Below are 23,727 nucleotides of genomic sequence, written 5' to 3' on the forward strand. Positions count from 1 at the left end.
TTCTTCTAGTGTTTTTATAGTTTTATGTCTTAAGTTTAAATATTTTATCCAGTGAGAGTCTACCTTAGTTAATGCTGAAAGGTGTGTGTCTAGTTTGAGTCTTCTACAGGTCGCTAGCCAGTTCACTCTGCACCATTTGTTAAATAGGATGTCTTTTCCCACTGTATGTTTTTAATTGGCTTGTCAAAGATCACATAACAGTAACTAGCTGGATTCATCTCTTGGTTCTTCCTTCTGTTCAATACATTTACCTCTCTTTCTTTGTGCCAGTACAAGGCTGTTTTGATCATTATCGATTTATAGTACAGTTTGAGATATGGTAGTGGATTCCTCCTGCTTTATTTTTATTTCTGAGTATTGTCTTGGCTATTTGATTTTTTTTCCGAATCCAAATAAAATGAAGCATTATTTTTTCAAGATCATTAAAATATGACAATGCAGCTTTAATAGTAATTGCATTAAAATTATATATTGCTTTGGGTAGTACAAACATTGTAATAATGTTGATTCTTCCAGCCATGAGCATGGTATCACTTGTTCCATTCATGAACATCTTCAGCTGTTTGTTTTATTGTAGTTTTATAGTTCTCTTTATAGAGATTTTTCAGGTCCTTTGTTAGGTAAACACCCAAATATTTTATCTTCCTTGGCACTAATATGAAAGGAATAGAGTCCTTGACTGTTTTTTCAATGTGGCTTTTGTTGGTATATATAAAGGCTACAGATTTATCGGTATTGATTTTGTAGCATGAAACATTGCTGTAATTCTTGATCACTTCTTTTTTTTTTTTTTTTTCTTTTTTAATTTGGCCGGGGCTGGGTTTGAACCGGCCACCTCCGGCATATGGGACCGGCGCCCTACCCGCTGAGCCACAGGCGCCGCCCTCTTGATCACTTCTAAAGGTTTCGTAGTAGAATCCCTGGTGTTTTCCAGATATACAATCTTATCATCTGTGAAGAATAAATTTTCATCTCTTCTGACCCTATGTGGATTTTCTTGATTGCCTTTTCTTCATAATTTCAATGTCTAAGCCTTCCATTACCATGTTAAAGAGCAGTGAAGACAATAGGCAACCTTGCCTGGTTCCTTATCTAAGTGTAAATGATTTCAATTTAACTCCGTTCAATACAATACTGGCTGGGATTTGCTGTAGATGGTCCCTATTAGTTTAAGAAATGTTTCTTCTATACTAATTTTCTTAAGTGTTCTGATCATGAAGGGATGCTGGATATTATCCATAACTTTTTCTGCATCAATTAAGAGGATCATATGATCTTTATTTTTTAGTTTGTTTATGTGGTGAATTACATTTATAGATTTATGTATATTAAACAGCCTTGAGACACTGGGATAAATGCCACTTTTTCTTGGTGTATAATTTTTTTTATGTGTTGTGTATTCAATTTGTTAGAATCTTTTTTTTTATTAAATCATAGCTGTGTACATTGATTTGATCATGGGTTCAAATGATTGAACACTTGGTTCATAGGCCATTTGACACATTTTCATCACACTAGTTAACATAGCCTTCCTAGCATTTTCTTAGTTATTTTGCTATGACATTTACATTCCACATTTACTAAGTTTCACAAAAACCCTTGTAAGATGCACCGCAGGTGTGGTCCTATCAATACCCCTCCCTCTACCCACCTCCCCCCTCCCTCCCCACCCTTGCCCCCTTCCCCCTATTCTTAGGTTATATCTTTCATGTGAAGGTCCTAAATTAGCTTCATAGTACAGGTGAGTACATTGGGTACTTTTTCTTCCATTCTTCAGACACTTTACTAATGCACTCCTTTTGGAAAGGTATATGGAGAACACTTAGAGATCTAAAAATAGGCCTGCCATTCAATCCTGTAATTCCTCTACTGGGCATATACCCAGAAGACCAAAAATCAAATCATAACAAAGATATTTGTACCAGAATATTTACTGCAGCCCTATTTATAATTGCTCAGTCACGGAAAAAGCCCAAGTGCCCATTGATCCACGAATGGATTAATAAATTGTGGTATATGTACACCATGGAATACTATGCAGCCTTAAAGACAGATGGAGACTTTACCTCTTTCAAGATTACATGGATGGAGCTGGAACATATTCTTCTTAGTAAAGTGTTTGTTAGAATCTAATTGAATATTTTTGCATCAATATACTTTACTGATGTTGGTCTATATTTTTCTTTACCTACTGGGTTTTTCCCTGGTTTAAGGATCAAGGTGATATATGATTCATAGAATGTGTTGGGTAGTATTCCTTTTTTATTTTTTTCTATATTTTGGAAGAGGTTTAGTAACATAAGTTCTAGTTCTTCTATTTATTTATTGATTCATTTATTTATTTATTTTTAAATCATAGCTATGTACATTAGTGCAATCAAGGGGTAAAATGTGCTGGTTTCATATAAAATCTGAAATAATCTCATCAAACTGTTCAACGTAGCCTTTATGGCATTTTCTTAGTTATTTAGCTTCAATGTTTGTGTATGAGTATGTAGATTTCTGTTATTGAGTTCAACTTTTATTCCATGATGGTGTGAGAAGATGCAAAAATAATTTCTATTTTTAAAAATTTGCTGAGGTTAGATTTGTGACCTAGGATGTTATCAATTTAGTGGTATGTTCCATGGGCTGATGAGAAAAATGTATTCAGTTTTGTTAGGAAGAAATTTTCTGTAGATGTTGATTAAGACTAGATATTGAATGGTTAATTTTAAATCTAATCTTTCTTTGCTTAGGTTTTGTTTGGAGTAACTATCCAATACTGCTAATGGGGTTAAAACCCCTGAGTACTATGGAACTGGCGGAAATCAAGTTGCTTATGTCTATTAAAGTTTCTCTTATAATTTGAGGCACATTCCCATTGGGTGTATCAATATTAATAATTAAAATCTAATTATATTGAGTATTACCTTTAACAAGTATTAAGTGTCCATCCTTATCCTTCCTTATTTTGGTTGATTCAAAGTCTATTTTATTTGTGAATAGGATTGCAACACCTGCTTTTTTTCTGCTTTCATTTTCGTGGAATATAGATGACTATCCCTTCACCTTGAGTCAATATTCATCTTTTAAGGTAAGATGAGATTCTGGTATGCAGCAGATATCTGTCCTGAGTTTTTGTATCCAGTCAGCCAGCAAACCTGTGCCTCTTTATAGGACAATTTAAACATTCACATTAATTGAGAATATTGATAATCCTTTCAAAATTCTAGTGGACATTTTTAATTATTTTGTGACTGTGGTAGTTGAAATATGTTCAAAAGTTTCTGGGTGAGTTTACTTTTGTGGTGGAGGATTATGCTTGTCATTATAAAGGGTACGTCTGAGAATATCCTGGAGCAGTGGTTTAGTTATGGCAAAGTTCTTCAAGATGTGAATGTCATTAAAATATTCAATTTCTCCATCATAAATGAAACTCAGTTTCACTGGATACATGATCCTGGGTTAAAAGTTATTTTGTTTTAGGAGATTAAAAGTAGATGACCATCCTCTTCTGGCTTGAAAGGTTTCAGAAGAGAGATCTGCGTTTATTCTAATATTCTTCTCCTTGTAGGTTATGTTTTTCTTTCGTCTGGCTGTTTTCAGTTTTTTTATTTTTATATTTACTTTTGTGAAAACGATTATCATGTGTCTGGGAGATGACTTATTTGGGTTGAGTTGTGCTGAAGTTCTGAAACTGTCTACTATCTGAATTTCAGTATTTCTTGGCAGGTCTGGAAAGTTCTCTTTCATAATCTCATGAAGAAGAGACTCTGTGCCTTGTGAATCCATTTCCTTACTTTCAGGGATTCCTATAAGGTGTATATTACTTTTCTTTGAATTATCCCAGAGCTCTCTGGGAGAGTGATCGGTTTTGCCCTCCATTTTTCTTCCTCTTTGAAAGTTTGAGAGTACTGGAAACTTTCTCTTCAATATCAGAAATCATTTCTTCTGCTTTCTCCATTCTGTTACTCAGAGATTCTATTGTATTTCTCAGATCTTTGAGGGCTGAAACTTCTTGCCTTGATGTGTCAAAATCGTTGGTCATTTTGTCTTAGAATTTGTTGAATTTTTGAGATATCTTTTGGATTTGTGCTTGAAATTCTAATTCAATCTTATTTGCTACCCAGATTCTGAATTCAATTTCTGACATCTCAGCCATTTGTTTATTCATGGGATGTTGTGCTGTGTCTACTCTGTGGTACCTTGGGGAAGTTGATCTACTCTGATTATTTACATTACTGGAGTTTTTCATAGATTCCATCCCATTATTGTTTTTTATCATTGCCTGTGAGTGTCCTCAGAGTTGGGGAAGTGTCTCTCCAAGATTAGACCCCAGCATGATAAATATTTTGTTGCTGGATCTTTGTAGGGAGTGACCCTGTGTAGCTCCTCTGAGACTGCCCCAGCCCGGGAGTTCTAGCTGTGGGCACAGCTCCACAGTGTGGTGCACCTGGATCCAGCAAAAGGAAGGGACATGTTGCACACAGTTCTTGGAGTACTTGGCACCTGGTGACTTTGGCACAGAGTGCCTGGGGCTCCAGCTATCACTGGCCAGGAGGAGGGCTCTGTGCAGAGGCAGGGAGGCATCCAGAAAAAGGGCACAGGTCATGCTGCCTCCAGAGTCACTAGCCAGACTGGCAGGGCCAGTGAAAAGACATAGAGGGTACGGGCATGAAAACACGGGTTGCATTTCTCCTGGAGTTTCTGGCCAGAGCCAGCGGTGGTTGCTGGTCAAGGGGCGCAAGGCCAGGCAGTTACCCGTGGAATCCCTGCCTGGAGCAGTCTTGCAAAGGCCTTTCAGGTGTGGGGTGCAAAGCACATTGCCGCGTGGTTGTTGTCAAATTCTCTGCCTGGAGCAAGTTTATGGAGGCCTGGAAGGTGTGGGGGCAGACACATATGATTGCCTGCGCAGTCCCTGGCTGGATGGGGCACAAAACATGGAGCCACATGTTTTCTGGTGGAGTCCCTGGATGGTGCGGGCATGTGGAGGACTGGTGGGCATGGAGTCATGTAATGGAGGGTATTGAACTATCCAGCAAAGAAAACCCTAAAGGCCCATAACTGTCTCAGCCTGAGGCCCTGAACATCTCAAATACTCTTCTTGGGTTAATCCTGAGAACAGGTTTCAAAAGGAAGTTTACTGAATTCCCCCCAAAAGACTACTAACTACAAGTAAAACAATGGTAGAAGTTACCCCAAACTCCTAGCAATGGCTACAAAATGGTAGAAAGCTTACTCAAGCTAAATTTCCCAAGTTTGTCACCATGCCAACTGCCAGGATATACCCCTGAGACAATCAGTACCCCTGACTGTAACCCTACCCCGAGTTATCCCCTGATCTAACTAACCAGCCATGTTCTGCTTCTGTTTGCCAGTTGACCGGCCAACACAGCACAAAAATGGTACAAAAGTCAACCTGCTCCTTACTTCATGGCTGTTTACTCTTCGGGGCCTTGACCCACATGTGCAGGTGTAATACCAGATGTGGGGTCTGAGTTTTTCTTAAAGGTGCCAAATGAGTACAAAGGTATATAAAAATCCACATATAGGACTTAGTAAAATTAATCCAGCAGTCTTCACCCAAGTTGACAACTGCACCCTGTACAGATATTCATTAAGGAACTGTGGAAAGAGGAATGGAAAACAGGCTGCACTTGGGGAATAAGATTTTATGTCTGTCGGCAAGACCCAGACATCTAATTCACTATCCAGAAAATTCCCTAGACACATTCTGTTAACCCAATGGGTCCAAACAGTTTCCTTAATCCACATACCCTGAAGATTTCCCCCCAGAATATCACCAAGGCTTTGAGGTCAGCCTTCACCCCCACATCCCAATCCAAGTACCAGTTCTTGTAATAACCATACCCAAGTCATTGTCCCTCCTATTAATTATGTTAGATGCTATGTTCAAATTTTCTAATACAACAAACACAAACTTTAAGTAATGATTGCTGGCTTTGTTCAAATCTGGCCCCACTGTGTTATAAAGGAGTAGGTTCAATGCAACCCATGAACCTTCTCCGATGCAAGTGCTAACTGCCTCTGCCTAATATTTGAAGATATATAACACCCTGTGTACCTTGGAGGCCACCACCACCAAACCTTAGGGAATTTGCAGGGACAATGTTTGTACATAATAACTCCGGGATATCTGTTAAATTTATCTCCATATGATGACAACAGCTACACACTATTTTACTCCCAATTTCCACCTGCCTTAATGCACCCTACTGTTTATTGGCCCAAACATAACCTGGTTCTCATCCTTCAATGGTTTAATACCTTGTTTAAATTCCATATTTTTATATACCACACCCAAAGTCTGTGTTTTAACTCAGATTTATTCCTGAAGTTTTCATCTATTCCAGGGAAGGATGGCAGGAACACTTGATTGGTTTACACAGACAAACTAGAGACCCCATCCTGGTGCCATTATTAGTAGACATAGGATTAGCAGGATACACTGCCAAAGTGCCACAGGCCTAGAAACTGGACTCCTCAGCCCTTGTTTCTGGGCCCTCACAACCCAAATAGATTGAATTCTCCAGAACTTGGAAAAATGTATAGCTCATTTAGAGACATCATTAAACTCACTAGCAGAAGTAGTTTTTCAAAATAGAAGGGGGTTAGATCTACTATTTTAAAAACAGGAGTGTTGTGTATGGCCCTAGGAGAAACATGTTGCTTCTACACCAACTATTCAGGAGACATAAGAAACAGCTTATCTGGTTAGAAAAAACTTACATGAACTGAAGTGCCTGTTGCTCAAAGGAACACGGTGCTGGTCTGACATGCTGTAGGTGGCAAATTCAAGCCAAGTCCTGGCCAAAAACCACACACAAACACACACACACCAAAAAACAAACAAACAAAAAACCTACATGTGTAATAGGAATTATGGAAACAAGACAGTAATTGGTATGAAACATGTTTCACTGGTTCCCATGGCTACCCATTATCAGCCTCTCCCCAATGATACAGACGAATCAACTGTTTGATTCCCCATAAGACCAGTTGGGAATGTGATAAAGAGAAGCCCCCTGAAATACCAAAGTTTGTCTCAGCCTGTTAAAGACTTAGTCCCCTGCATGCCCCTCCCCACTTTAATTCCCAGAACAGGTTTCAAAATAGAAAAGGGAAGTTCTTGAGTTACCTCAATCCCCTAGCAATGGCTAAACAATGGTGGAAAACTTACTCCACCAGAGTTTCCAAAGCTACCGAGTGTCCCAAGCTATCCCAGTGCCAACTGCCACATTGTAGCCCCCTGATTTTAACCTTGCCCTGAGCTAACTGCCATGTTTTGCTTCTGTTTTTTGCTTGTTAGCATAGCCAAAACCCCACAAAATATTATAAAAGTCAGACTAATCTGACTTTCCATCTCTGGGCCCCTGCGCAAATGTAATAAATCGCCACCTGTTTTATACCTAAAGTGGGGTCTGAATTTTTTTTTTTTTTTTATAGGTGGAGATGAGTACATGACTTCTGAGTTCAGTCTTCCTCCATATGGTCTTTTGTAAGTGGCCTTGTTTCCTTATCATGATGATTGTAAGGTTCATTCTTATTTTCACATAAATGTGTGCTTTATTCCTTTTGATTGTTGAAAAATATTCCAATGTGTGAATATAGCACTTTATATGTATTCAATCATTTATAAATCCCCTTAGTATTCCTTAAAGTGTTCTATTCAAATCTCAGAGTTGTAAAAGATTTTATCAACAAGATATGTTGCCTCTGTCAAAAGCTGGTTCTGTGTCTCTTGAGGCGACTGTATGGTTTTTCTTATTGATTCTATTAAGGTAGTGTGTTCTATTACTTGATATTCATATGTTTAGATAGACTGAAAATCCTGGTAATAAATTCAATTTGGGATACATGTATAAAATATTGTGTATGCTACAGGGCTTCTACAGCACCTATACAAAAAAATCTCTTATGGATTGGATTCTGTGTTTTCCACTTTGATCAACAAAAATATATTGGTACCATCTTAGCTGAAAGAAAATGCAAGTTGCTAACCACAGTTAATCCTCCTGATTTTATACTTCTTAACAGGTGACAGTAAAAAACATATGACCACTCCTGGAGAAGTTTTGAACTTATTTTGTGGACAAGTTTTGTCTTATTATTATGCTCAGTATGGTCTGAAACCCCTTAAGTACCAGTGATATTTCTGCCTCAACCTCTGAGATTTCAGGGATTATAGTTGTGAGATATGCTGCTCATTCAGACTTATGTTTTGGTGAAGATATTTATCTATTTTTCTCATAGATAAAAGCCCATAGATTAAAAAATAAGAACTCTATTGAGATATAATTTAAACATTCTCAAATTCAACAGTTTCAATTATGGTGTTCAAGACTATACATTCAGTAATCACTAGTGTAGTTCGTTTGTTGTTTTTTTCTACATCTCTTTTTTTCTTTTTTTTTTTTTGTGGTTTTTGGCCAGGGCTGGGTTCGAACCTGCCACCTCCGGCATATGGGACCAGCGCCCTACTCCTTCAGCCACAGGCGCCACCCATCTACTTTTCTTTAATTAATTAATTAATTTATTTATTTATTTATTTATTATTAAATCATAGCTTGGTGCATTAGTATGATCATGGGGCACCATACACTTGGTTCACAAACCGTTTGACACATTTTCATCACACTAGTTAACATAGGTTTTGTGGCACTTTCTTAGTTATTTTGCTAAGAACTTTACATTCCACATTTACTAGGATTCACATATACCTTTGTAAGATGCACCGCAGGTGTAATCCCATTAATTCCCCCTGCCTCCACCTACCACCCCCCTCCCTTCAATCCCTTTCCCCCTTCTCCCTATTCTTAGGTTGTAACTGGGTTATAGCTTTCATGTGAAGGTCCTACATTAGTTTCATAATAAGGGTGAGTACATTGGGTAGTTTTTCTTCCATTCTTGAGACACTTTACTAAGAAGAATATGTTCCAGCTCCATCCATGTAAACATGAAAGAGGTAAACTCTCCATCTTTTTTAAGGCTGCATAATATTCCATGGTGTACATATACCACAATTTATTAATCCATTCGTGTATCAATGGGCACTTGGGCTTTTTCCATGACTTAGAAATTATGAATAGGGCTGCAATAAATATTCTGATACAAATATCTTTGTTATGATGTGACCAGGATTGAATGCCAGATCTATTTTTGGATCTCTAAGTGTTCTCCATATCTCTTTCCAAAAAAAAGTATTAATTTGCATTCCCACCAGCAATGCAAAACAGTTCCCTTTTCTCCACATCCACACCAACATCTCTGGTCTTGGGATTTTGTGTGTAGGCTAGTCTCACTGGAGTTAGATGATATCTCAAAGTAGTTTTGATTTGCATTTCTCTGATGATTAAAGATGATGAGCATTTTTTCATATGTCCTAAGGCCGTGCGCCTGTCTTCTTCAGTGAATGTTCTATTCAAATCCCTTGCCCAGCCTACGATGGAATCCCTTGTTCTTTTCTTACTAATGCGTTTGAGTTCTCTGTGGATTCTGGTTATGAAACCTTTGTCGGAGACATAACCTGCAAATATCTTTTCCCATTCTGAGGGCTGTTTGCTTGCTTTACTTACTATTTTCTTGGCTTTGCAGAAGCTTTTTAGTTTGATCAAGTCCCAATAGTGTATTTTTGAAGCAGCTTCAATTGCCCGGGGATTCCTTCTCATAAAAAACTCGCCCAACCCAATTTCTTCAAGGGTTTTCCCTACACTCTCTTCTAGTATTTTTATAGTTTCATGTCTTAGGTTTAAATCTTTAATCCAGTGAGAGTCTATCTTGGTTAATGGTGAGAGGTGTGGGTCCAGTTTCAGTCTTCTACAGATTGCCAGCCTGTTCACCCAGCACCATTTGTTAAATAGGGAATCTTTTCCCCACTGAATGTTTTTAATTGGCTTGTCAAAGTTTAAATAATGGTAATTAGCTGGTTTCATCTCTTGGTTGTCTATTCTGTTCCAGACATCTACTTCTCTGTTTTTGTGCCAGTACCATGCTGTTTTGATTACTATCGATTTGTAGTATAGTCTGAGGTCTGGTAGCGTGATTCCTCCTGCTTTGTTTTAATTTTTGAATAATGTCTTGGCTATTCGAGGTTTTCTCTGATTCCATATAAAATGAACTATTGTTTTTTCAAGATTTTTAAAGTATGACAGTGGAGCATTAATGGGGATTGCATTGAAATTATATATTGCTTTGGGTAGTATGGATATTTTAACAATGTTGATTCTTCCCAACCATGAGCATGGTACATTTTTCCATTTGTTAACATCCTCAGCTATCTCTTTTCTTAGAGTTTCATAGTTCTCTTTATATAGATCTTTCACATACTTCGTTAGATAAACTCCCAAGCATTTCATCTTCTTTGGCACTACTGCGAATGGGATAGAGTACTTAATTGTTTTTTCAACTTGACTATTGTTGGTATATATAAAGGATACTGATTTATGAGTGTTGATTTTGTAACCTGAGATGCTCCTGTATTCCTTGATCACTTCTAAGAGTTTTGTAGTAGAGTCCCTAGTGTTTTCCAGATATACAATCATATCATCTGCAAAAACAAAAATTTAATCTCTTCTGAGATCTCCTTTTCTTCCCTAATTGTGGTGGCTAAAACTTCCATTACAATGTTAAAGAGCAATGGAGACAATGGGCAGATTTTTATGATTCCTGATCTGGGTGGAAATGATTCCAATTTAACTCCATTCAATATAATATTGGCTGTGAGTTTTCTGTAGGTGATAATTGTTTTTTTTTTTATTGTTGGGGATTCATTGAGGGTACAATAAGCCAGGTTACACTGATTGCAATTGTTAGGTAAAGTCCCTCTTGCAATCATGGCTTGCCCCCATAAAGTATGACACACACCAAGGCCCCACCCACCTCCCTCCTTCCCTCTTTCTGTTTCCCCCCCATAACCATAATTGTCATTAATTTTCCTCATATCAAAATTGAGTACATAGGATTTATGCTTCTCCATTCTTGTGATGCTTTACTAAGAATAATGTCTTCCATGTCCATCCACGTTAATACAAAGGATGTACATTCTCCATTTTTTTTTAATGGCTGAATAGTATTCCATGGTATACATATACCACAGCTTGTTAATCCATATCTGGGTTGGTGGGCATTTTAGCTGTTTCCACATTTTGGCGATTGTAAATTGAGCTGCAATAAACAGTCTAGTACAAGTTTCTTTATGATAAAAGTATTTCTTTCCTTCTGGGTAGATGCCCAGTAATGGGATTGAAGGATCAAATGGGAGGTCTAGCTTGGGTGCTTTGAGGTTTCTCCATACTTCCTTCCAGAAAGGTTGTACTAGTTTGCAGTCCCACCAGCAGTGTAAAAGTGTTCCCATCTCTCCACATCCACGCCAGCATCTGCAGTGTTGAGATTTTGTGATGTGGGCCATTCTCACTGGGGTTAGATGATATCTCAGGGTTGTTTTGATTTGCATTTCTCTAATGTATAGAGATGATGAACATTTTTTCATGTGTTTGTTAGCCATTTGTCTGTCGTCTTTAGAGAAAGTTCTATTCATGTCTCTTGCCCATTGATGTAAGGGATTGTTGGCTTTTTTCATGTGGATTAATTTGAGTTCTCTATAGATCCTAGTTATCAAGCTTTTGTCTGATTGAAAATATGCAAATATCCTTTCCCATTGTGTAGGTTGTCTCTTTGCTTTGGTTATTGTCTGCTTAGCTGTACAGAAGCTTTTCAGGTATTTGTTTTTTAATTGAGAATTTTTCGTTACATTTCAGAGGAAGGAGATAGAGAAAAAAAGGAATAAAGGAAAGAAAACAATGGAGAGAGCTCAAATGAGTTTAAGAGAATTGGAGGAAAAAAGAATAATGCAAGGGAGGTGTGAAGAGAGGAAGGGAGAGAGGGAAACCAAGGAAGGTAAAATAACCAAACTTGGTGGCCAACACATATAACCTAGCCCTGTTTAATGCTGAGCTGAGTGGAATTCTTGAACACTTGTACTGACCAAGTGTCAGTCCTGGTTCCTACTTAAAAGTGAAAACTGTTTGATTCATTTTGACAGGCACCTGTAGTCCTAGCCACATAGGCACCTCAGGCAGGAGGATTGCTTGTATCCTGAAGTTTGAGGTTTCTATGTTCTATGCTGAGGTCATGAAAGACTAGCCAGTGCCACATACTGAACTGTATCTCAAAATTTTTCAGACACACACCCATGTAAATACAAAACAACAAACCAACCAAAATTTTCATCATCTAAAAAGACTAGAATTACTTTGATGGTTCAAGCAAAGTAGACATGCTTAAGATCTGTGAAGTTGTGACCAAATTGAGGCTGTAGCCAAGCATAATAAATTTTTTAGCTTCTCTCAAATGGATGTTAAGATGTAGGTGTCAAACTAGTTCTGAAATAACATTACACCGGCTGTGCCTGTAGCTCAGTAGGTAGGGTACCATGCCCAAATAGCAAGTGTAGTGAGTTTGATCCCCACCCCAGCCAAGCTGCAACAAAATATAGCCTGTATTTCCAGCTACTTGTTAGAGTGAGGTAAAAGAATCACCTATTCCCAGTAGACAGAAGTTCCTGTCACCTGTGTTAAACCAGAGCACTTTACTGAGGGTTACAAAGTGAAATTGTGTCTCAACAAAAACAAGATAAACAAATACCCTTCCTTACAAAAGTGACTCCATGCAGTTTTGTCAGCTGTGATCTACCTTGAGTCACACTCTTGTACAAAATCTTAATTGTGTGAGTCTCATGCCAGGAATCTCAACAGTTATTAGGTCAATAATTCCAAAATGGAAGATCACTTCTCTGTCTGTGAATGGAGGGATAAGAACTGTCCTAGTTCAAACAGTTGTGGGATACCAGTTGAAGTGAGCAGAAAACACCACTTAGTATTTTTGACCAGAAGCCTGGATCCCAGGACATTACAGGATGAAATCGCTTCATGGTCACTGTGGATGACATCATAATGGGTGTTTCCCTGGGTTACCATCTTTCAGCTTAACCTTATTTCTGGTAAGCATGTGCAGTGGCTGTCCAGGTTTGTCATTTGGTTCAAACTGTTAAAGATGAGTGGGGTTCTTTTCTGTACACTAAGTATTTGGTGCCTAAAGTTTGTGTGAATCTGTGGCCAAGGGCGTGCAACAACCCTAACTTTTCTTTTCAAGTCATGGATTTGTAAGGAAGTGGAAGAGTATGGTTTATATCTAGTGCCTTCCTGATCTAGATCAGGAACCTAAGCCAAAAGATGAGACAATTATTTCACATACCTGACAGGTATCTCACACAATTCTCACTTGTACTTTTAGTGATGTTTTAGTTCTTTCCTAGAATAGGCTTATGTGGGATGGTTGGTGTCTCACTTAAGGTCCACTCCTGAAATCTGGTTAGGCAATGTGTCTTTTAATGTACTCCACACCTGCAGTTATTTATTAGCATCATGGGAAGTATCAGCGTATCTGCAAATATCCAATATTCCTGAATTCCATGCCAGATGTGTCCACACTTTTGGCTTCTTGTCCTCATATGAAGTAGAAGAGTTTTGTTGGGCTACACGTTCAATACCAATAAAAAATTAAACCTGATTTGCAAAAAAGAGATCTGTGCATGATTGTGGTTATATCTGACACCACAAATATTCTAAACAGTCCTGACTTAATCTCTATGTGTCAATGGCACCTGAGATAAAGACACTCAGCAAAGACCTTGATGAGGTCATTTCTAAATAGAGTTGAATGACTACAATATTTGAACCCTCTAGGAAGTCAAAATTGGTCTATACCCTGAGCTCAAGTGTTGGTGACAAGGGTGAGCAACAGCGAGACACCCTCAGCCCCAATTTCAAGCCCAGTTTCTATGGAAATGGAAAAGGTAGTCAAGTGTTGTGTCACTTGACTTTAGTTCCAGCTATTCCAGAGAACGTGTTCCAACTCCATCCATGTAAACATGAAAGAGTTAAAGTATCTATCTTTTCTAAGGATGCATTAAATTTCATGGTGTACCTATACCACAATTTATTAATCCATTCATGGGTTGATGAGCACTTAAGTTTCTTCCATTGATTAGCAATTATTAATCGAGCTGAAATAAACATTCTGGTGCAAATATCTTTATTATCAAGTGATTTTATCCTCTGGTATTTTATCCTTTCACAGGTATTGAATGATAGAATGGCAGGCCTATTTTTAGATTTCTAGGAGATATTTAAAATCTTTCCAAAAGAAATGTATTAGTTTGCATTCCCACCAGCAGTGCAGAACTGTTCCCTTTTTCCTACATCCATGCCAACATCTATGGTTTTGAGGTTTTGTTATGTGGACTAATTTTACTGGATGTAAATGATATCTCAAAGTGGTTTTGATTTGCATTTCTCTGATGATTAGGGATTAAGAGCATTTTTCCATCTATCTGTAGACCATGCACCTGTCTTCTTCAGAGAAGTTTCTCTTCAAGTCTCTTGCCCACACTGAGATGGGATCATTTGTTCTTTTCTTCCTAATAGGTTTTAATTCTCTGTGGATAATATTTGTTAAACTTTGTTGGAGACATAGCCTGCAAATATTTTCTCCCATTCTGAGGGCTGTCTGCTTGCTTTATGTACTGTGTTCTTGGCTGTGCAGAAGCTTTTTGATCAGATCCCAGTAATGTATTTTTGTGTTGCTTCAATGGCCCAGGGAGTCCTATTTATAAAATATTCCCCAGGATTATTTCTTCAACAGTTTTCCCTCCACTTTCATCTAGCATTTTATAGTTTCATGTCATGTGTTTAAATCTTCAATTCAGTGAAAGTCTACCTTAGGCAATAGCAAAAGTGTCCTTACAGTTTCACTCTTATACAGGTCTCCATCCAAGTCACCCAGCACAATTTGTTAAATAAAGGGTCATTTCCTCACTGAATGTTTTTAATTGGCTTATGGAAGATCAAGTGATAGAAGTTGCTGGGTTAATCTCTTGGTTCTCTATTCAGTTCCATACATCTACCTCTCTGTAGTTGTGCCAATACCATGCTATTTTGATCAATTTTTAGTATAGTCTGAGGTCTGGTAGCGTGATTCCTTCTTATTTGTTTTTATATCTGAGTAATGTCTTGGCCAGTTCTCTCAGCCACATTTGAGGTTTGTTTTTTTTTGTTTGTTTGTTTGTTTTGTGATTCTGTATAAATCGACTATTTTTTTTTTGAGGTCTTTACACTATGACATTGGTGTTATAATGGGGATTACATGAAAATTGTATATTGTTTTGAAAGTATGAACATTTTAACAACGTTGATTCTTACCAGCTATGAGTATGATATGTTTTTCCATTTTTAAAATTAAATCATAGCTGTATACATTAATGCAATCATGGGCCACCATGTGTGGTTTTTATATACAATTTGAAATATTTTCATCAAACTGGTTAACATAGACTTCCTGGCATTTTCTTCGTTATGTTGTTAATATATTTGAATTCTACTTTTCTTATGTTTCACATGTATCCTTGTAAGATGCAATCACACCAATACCCTCTCCACAAATCCTGCCCCCTCTCCCCTACCTATCCCTTTCTTCATATATTCAGGCCACAATTGGGCTATAGCTTTCATATGAAAGCTATAAATTAGTTTCATAGTAGGGCTGAGTATATTGGATAGTTTTTCTTCCATTTGTAAGATACTTTGCTAAGAACAATATGTTCAAGCCCCATTTACGTAAACATATAAGAGATAAAATCTCCATCTTTCTTTAAGGGGGCAAAATATTCCACAGTGTATATGTACCACAATTTATTAATTCATTCATGGGTCGATGGGCGCTAGGGCTCCTTCCATGATTTAGCAATTATGAATTGGGGTCCAATAAACATTCTCGTACAAATATCTTTGTCATCACATGACATTTGGTCTTCTGAATATATATTTAGTAGAGGAATTGTAGGATCAAATGGCATATCTATTTTTAGATCTCTATGTATTCTCCAAACATCTTCCCAAAAGGTATGTATTAGTTTGCTTTCCTACCAGCAATGTAGATGTTTTTGTTTTTCTCCACATCCATGGCAACTTCTCTGGTTTTGGGATTTTGTGATATGAGCTAATATTACTGGAGTGAGATGATGTCTCAAAGTAGTTTTTATTTTCATTTCTCTAATGATTAAGGATGAAGAGCATTTTTTCATAAGTCTGTGTGTTCTGTGCCTGTCTTTTTTAGAGAAGTTTGTCTTCCTTGTCCACAGAGATGTGATAAGTTTTTCATTTATTTGTTTATTTATTTATTTATTTATTTATTTTAATACGTTTGAGTTCTCTGTGTATTCTGGTTATTAAACCTTTGTCAGAGACATAACTTACAAATTTCTTCTCATAGTCTGAGGTCTGTGTGCTTTTTTTAACTTATTTTTTTGTTGGCTGTGAGAATCGTTTTAGATGATTGTGTCCCAGTAGTGTATTTTTGATGCTGCTTCAATTGCCCTGGGTTCCTCATCATAATATATTCACCCAGAATGATTTCTTCAAGAGTTTTCCCTGCACTTTCTTCAACTATTTTCATAGTTTCATGTCTTACATTTAAATCATTAATCCAGTGAGAGTCAATCTTTGTTAATTTTTAAGATGTGGCTCCAGTTTCAGCTTACAATAGATCATCAGCCAGTTCACCCAACACCATTTCATAAATAGGGAATCTTTTCTCAACTGAATGTTTTTAATTGGCTTGTCAAAATTTAAATAACGGTAAATATCTGGGTTCATCTCTTGGTTCTCTATTCTATTCCATACATCTACATCTTTGTTTTCTTGCTAGTACCATGCTCTTTTGCTGTTTTGGTCACAATCAATTTATAATATATTATGAGGTCTGGTAGCGTGATTCCTCCTGCTTTGTTTTTATTTCTGAGTATAAAATAGTTATACTCAGAACTAGTTATACTCTAGTATAACTCTAGTTATACTCAGAATAGTTATACTCAGAACTAGCCTGGGACTAGTTATCTAGATAACTAGTCCCAGGCTACTCGAGTTTTTTTCTTTTTTGATTCCATATAAAGTAAGTATTATTCTTTTGAGATCTTTAAAGTATGACAAAGGAGCTTTAATAGGGATTGAATTAAAATTATATATTGCTTGGGCAGTATGGATTTTTTAACAAAGTTGATTCTTCCCAGACATAAGCATGGTATGTTTTCCATTTGTTAATGTCTTCAGCTATTTCTTTTGTTAGTTTCTTAGTTCTCTTCATAGAGATCTTTCACATCCTTTGTTAGATAAACTTCCAAATATTTCATCTTCTTTTGCACTACTGTGAATGGAATAGAGCTCTTGAGTCTTTTTTTCGGCTTGGTTATTGTTCGTAGACATAAAAGCTACTGATTTATGAGTGTTGATTTTGTAACCTGTGATGCTGCTGGATTCCTCGATCATTTCAAAGAGTTTTGTAGTAGAATCCCTGGTATTTTCCAGATATACAATCATATTATCTGTGAAGAGTGAAAGTTTGATCTCTTCCTACCCTATATGAATACCCTTGATCACCTTTTCTTTCCTAAATGTGAAGGCTAAACTTTCATTAAAATTATTAAAGAGCAGTAGACATAAATTTCAACCTTGCCTGGTTGATGATCTGAGTGAAAATTATTACAATTTAACTACCTTCAATATAATATTGGCTATGAAATTACTGTAGATCGTCTCTATAAGATTAAGAAATGTTCCTTCTATATTGATTTATTTTTTTGAGACAGAGTCTTACTTTATCACAATTGGTACAGTGCCATGACATCACAGCTCACAGCAACATCCAACTCCTGGGTTTAGGCAATTCTATTCCCTCAGCCTTCTCAGTAACTGAGATTAAAGGGGCCTGCCACAACGCCCACATATTTTTTTGCTTGCAGTTTGGCTGAGACTTGGTTTGAACCAACCACTATCAGAATATGGGGCCAGAGCTCTGCTCACTGAGCCACAGGTGCTGTCATTTTTTTTTTAAGTTCTTTGAATGCGAAGGGATACAGGATATTATCAATTTTTTTTTCTGAATCAACTTAGACAATAATGTGGTCTTTGTTTTTAATTTGTTTATGTGCTGAATTATATTCATATTTTTTTCTTATTGAACCAGCCTTGAGACACTGGGATAAAACCAACTTGTTCATGGTGTATAACTTGTTTGATTGTACTGCTGGATTCTGTATGTTAGGCTCTTATTGTATATTTTCAAATTAATATTTATTAGAGATATGTGTCTATAATTTCTTTTCCTGTTTAGTCTTTTCCTGATTTGGGGATTAAGGTGATGTTTGTTTATAGAATGTGTTGGGTAGTATTCCTTCTTTTTCTATATTTTGGAAAAGGTGGAGTTATATTGGTCCTAGTTCCTCTTTATAGGTTTGGCAGAATTCTGAAGTGAAGTTATCTAGTCCCAGGCTTTTCTTTTTAGGGAGATTTTGTATACTTGATGCTATTTCAGAAATTTATTTAGGCTTGTGTTATATTTCCATTTGATTCTGGATAAGTCTTGGAAGGTGGTATGCTTCCAATTGTTAGAAATTCTTTTCAGATTTTCATATTTCTGAGAAAAAAGTTTCTAGTAATAAACATTACGGATTCTTTTTTTTTTAATTTCTTAGCCATCTGCTGTTATTTCATCCTTGCCATTTCGGTTTGATGACCTTATAGATTTTACTCTTTTTTTATTCATTAGTTAGGTTAGCCAAAGTTTTATCTATTTTATTTGCCTTTTCATAAAAGCAACTTTTTGATTTATTGATCTGTTGTATAATCCTTTGTCTTCAATTTCATTTAATTTTGCTCTAATTTGTGTTATTTCTTTTCTTCTATTAAGTTTTGGGTTTAAATGTTCTTCCTTTTCCAGTTGCTTGAGATGTCCAATTAATTGTTGATTTTTTTTTATTTCTGTTTTCTAGAGGAAGGCTTGCAATGCTGTATATTTCCCACTTAGGACTGCCTTTTGGTCATATCCAACAGGCTCTGATAATTTTTTGTCTTTATTATAATTTTTTTCAAAAATTTGGTAATTTTCTTCATCTCGTCTATAACCCAACTATCATCCAGCAAGAGGTTGTTTATCTTCCATTGTTTTGTATGTGTATGTAGATACCTGTTGTTACTGAGTTCAACTTTTATGCCATAGTGGTCAAGAACATGCAAAGAATAATTTATATATTTTTTTATATTTACTGAGGTTAGACTTGGGACTTAAGATGTGATCAATTTTGAAGTATGTTCCGTGGGCTGATAAGAAGAATGTGTATTCATTTTTGTTGGGATTAAATGTTGTGTAGATGTCTGTTAAATTTGAAGATAGAATGGTTAACTTTCAATATAAAATTTTTTGCACATCTTTTTTTATTGGCAGTTCTAACCAACAAAGTGAAAGGAGTGTTAAAATCTCCAACTATTATGAAGCTTGGGGAAATGAAGTTGTTCATGTCTGTTAAAGTTTCTTTTATCAATTTATGCACATTCTTATTGGGTGCATAAATATTAATAATTGAAATCTCATCATATTGAGTATTACCCTTAACAAATATTAGGTGACCTTCCTCATCCATTCTTACTTTTGCTGGTTTACAGTCTATTTCATCTGCAAATAGAAATAGAAAACCTTTTTTCTGATGTTCATTTGTCTGGATTATAGATGACCATTTCTTCATTCTGAGCCTATAATTATTTTGTATGTTAAAAAATGAGATTCTTATATGCAGCAGATACTTGGACTATGTTTTTGTATCCAGTCAGCCAACCTGTGACTCTTCAGAGGACAATTTAATTCATTCACATTAATTGATAATATCCATAAGCCTGATAGAATTTTGGGTATTTAGTTTTTTTGAAAGTCAATGGGCATTTTTAATCATTTCACCACTGTGTAAGTTAGAGTTTGATCAAAAAGTTCTGAGTGAGTATAAGTTTCTGGTGGAGGATTGTGCTGGTCTTTATGCAGGATATGTCTGAGAATATCCTGGATAGCTGGTGTAGTTATGGCAAATTTCTTCAACATGTGAATGTCATTAAACTATTTAATTTCTTCATCATAAATGAAAGTCAATGTAACTGGATACAGGATCCTGGGTGGAAAGTTATATTGTTTTAGGAGATTAAAAGTTGATGGTCACCATCTTCTAGATTTAAAGTTTTTTTTTGTTGTTTGTTTTTTTTGTAGAGACAGAGTCTCACCTTATCGCCCTCAGTAGAGTTCCATGGCATCACACAGCTCACAGCAACCTTCAACTCTTGGGCTTAGGCGATTCTCCTTCCTCAGCCTCCCGAGCAGCTTGGACTACAGGTGCCCGCCACAACGCCCAGCTATTTTTTTGTTGCAGTTTGGCCGGGGCTGGGTTTGAACCCACCACCCTCGGCATATGGGGACGGCACCCTACCCACTGAGCCACAGGCGCCACCAGCTTGAAAGGTTTTAACAGAGAAATCTGTAGTCATTCAAATATTCTTCCCCTTGTAGGTAATGGTTTTCTTATGTCTGGTTGCTTTGACAATTTTTTCCTTCATAATAACTTTAGTGATGTTTAACAATTATGATGTCTTATTTGGGTTGAATTGTGCTGGGGTTCTGAAACTCTCTACTGTTTGAATTGCAGAATCTGGAAGGGGTGGGGCCTTGGTGCATGCCACACCTTCTAGGGGCAAGACTGCAAGAGGGACTTTACCTAACAAATGCAATCAGTTTAACCTGCTTATTGTACCTTCAATAAATCCCCAACAATAAAATGTTAAAAAAAATAAAAATATAAATAAATAAATAAATAAATAAATAAAGGCACAATAAAAAATAATAAAATAAAAAGAATTTCAGAATTTCTTGGCATTTCTGGAAAGTTATCTTTCATAATTTCATGAAGAGAAGCCTCTGTGCCTTGTGAAGCCACTTCATCTCCTTCAAGGAATCCTATGAGGTGATTATTAGTTTTGTTCAAATTATCTCAGAACTCTGAGAAGAAGATCCATTTTCCTTTCCATTTCTCATCCTCTTTGAGAGTCTGGGAGCATTCAAAAGCCTTTTCCTCAATGTCAGACACCCTTTCATTTGCTTGCTCCATTCTGCTACAGAGAGATTCTATGGTATTTTTCATATCTTTGAGGGTTGCAAATTCTTGTCTCAATGTGTCAAAATTTGTTTTGATTTTTTCTTTGATTTTGTTGAAATCCTGAGGCAACTTTTGAAAGACTACTAGAATTTCTAATTTCAACTTTTTCTCTATCTTTTAAATAAGCTCAGCTCACCAGGGTCGATGTATGTCTGCTTGGTGATGGATTTGTACCTCTGTATCCTTGGTTTTGCAACTGGCTTCAGCAGGGTTGATGTGCATTCTTCAACATTCTCTGTTGACTCAGCTCAAATCCTATCTGCCAAACTTCTCTCCTTTAACTCTCCTTCTGGATGGGAGTTGCTGTGGAAAGCTGGCTTCTGTCAGCCATAATGCCACTTCCCTCCACCACCCCCCGTTTTTCATTTTTTAATATCCTCAGGTTCTTCTTTTCTAAAGTTTCATAGTTTTCTTTGTAGACATCATTGATGTCTTTTGTTAGGTAAACTCCCAAATAATTCAACTTCATTGATACTACTATAAAAGGAATAGTCCTTGACAGGTTTTTCAGCTTAATAGCTATATGTAAAGAGTACAGATTTGTGATCATTGATTTTGGAATCTGAGATGCCACTGTATTCCTTGATCATAGGCAAGAGTTTTGTAGCTGAATCCCTGGTGTTTTCCAGATGTGCAATCGTATCATCTGTGAAGACTGCAAGTTTGATCTCAACTGACTCTATATGGATACACTTAGTCACCTTCTCTTCCCTGATTGCAGTGGCTAAGACTTCCATTACAATATTAAAAAGCAGTGGAAACAATGAGCAAACTTGCCTAGTTCCTTATCTTAGTGAAATGATTACAATTTATCTCCATTTAACACAATATTAACAGTGGGTTTGACCTCTGTCAGATTAAGAAATGTCACTTCTGTACCTTTTTTCATTATTATTATTTGCAGTTTTTGGTTAGGGCCGGATTTGAACCCACCACATTTGTTATATGGGGCTAGCATACTATCACTTTGAGCATAGGTGCCATCTGTACTTATTTCCTTAAGTGTTCTGATGATGAAATGATGCTGGATGTTCTCAAAAGCATTTTATGCATTAATTTAGAGAATCACATGGTCTTTATTTATTATTTTGTTTACTTGATGAATTATATTTATAGATTTATATATATGGAACAAGTCTTAAGACCTTGGGATAAAACCCACTTTGACATGGTGTATAATGTTTTTGATGTGTTGCTAGATACTTTCTAGGATCTTCTTGAATATTCATGAACATTCATTACAGATATTGGTCTATACTTTTCTATTCTTGTGGGGTCTTTTCCTGATTTGGGGATCAAGGTGGTGTTTGCTTCATAAAAAGTGTTGAGTATTTATTTATATTTATATTTATATTTATTCTGTATTTTGGAAATGATTAAGTAATGTAGGTACTACTACCTTTTGAAAAGTTTGGTAGAATTCTAAAGTGAAGCACACTGATCTCTGATTTTTCACTTTGGGGATATTTTCTATATTGCTACTATTTTATAGCTTGACATATGCCTATTCAACATTATCACTTTCTGGCTAAGTCAAAGAAGGTGTCCTTTTTCTAGGTATTGTTTTACTTGCTTCACATTCTTATATTTCTGAGAAAAGAGATTCTTGTAATATTTCTTTATTTTTTTTTTAATTTTTTTATTAAATCATAACTGTATACAATGATATGATTATGGGGCATCATACACTCACTTCATAAACCATTTGACACATTTTTATCACAGTGGTTAACATAGCCTTTCCGGCGTTATCTCAGTTACTGTGCCAAAACATTTATATTCTACATTTACCAAGTTTCGCAAATACCCCTGTAATATGCACCACAGGTGTGATCCCACGGATTCCCCTCCCTCTACCCACCCACCCCTTTCCCACTTCCCCCTATTGTTAAGTTGTAGCTGGGTTATAGCTTTCATGTGAGAGTCCCAAATTAGTTTCATAGTAGGGCTGTGTACATTGGGTATTTTTTCTTCCATTCTTGGGATACTTTACTAAGAAGAATATGTTCCAGCTCCATCCATGTAAACATGAAAGAGGTAAAGTCTCCATCTTTCTTTAAGGCTGCATAGTATTCCATGGTATACATATACCACAATTTATTAATCCATTCGTGGATCGATGGGCACTTGGGCTTTTTCCATGACTTAGCAATTATGAATTGGGCTGCAATAAACATTCTGGTACAAATATCTTTGTTATGTTGTGATTTTTGGTCTTCTGGGTATATGCCCAGCAGAGGAATTACAGGATTGAATGGCAGATCTATTTTTAGATCTCTGAGTGTTCTCCATATATCCCTCCAAAAGGAATGTATTAATTTGCATTCCCACCAGCAGTGCAGAAGTGTTCCCTTTTCTCCGCATCCACGCCAACATCTCCGGTCTTGAGATTTTGTGATATAGGCTAGTCTCATTGGAGTTAGATGATATCTCAAAGTAGTTTTGATTTGCATTTCTCTGATGATTAAAGATGATGAGCATTTTTTCATATGTCTGAAGGCCGTGCGCCTGTCTTCTTCAGAGAAGTTTCTCTTCAAATCCCTTGCCCAGCCTGCCATGGGATCCCTTGTTTTTTTCTTGCTGATGCGTTTGAGTTCTCTGTGGGTTCTGGTTATTAAACCTTTGTCAGAGTTATACCCTGCAAA

The sequence above is a fragment of the Nycticebus coucang genome, chromosome Y (genome assembly GCF_027406575.1).
Source record: "Nycticebus coucang isolate mNycCou1 chromosome Y, mNycCou1.pri, whole genome shotgun sequence".
Taxonomy (NCBI): Eukaryota; Metazoa; Chordata; class Mammalia; order Primates; family Lorisidae; genus Nycticebus; species Nycticebus coucang.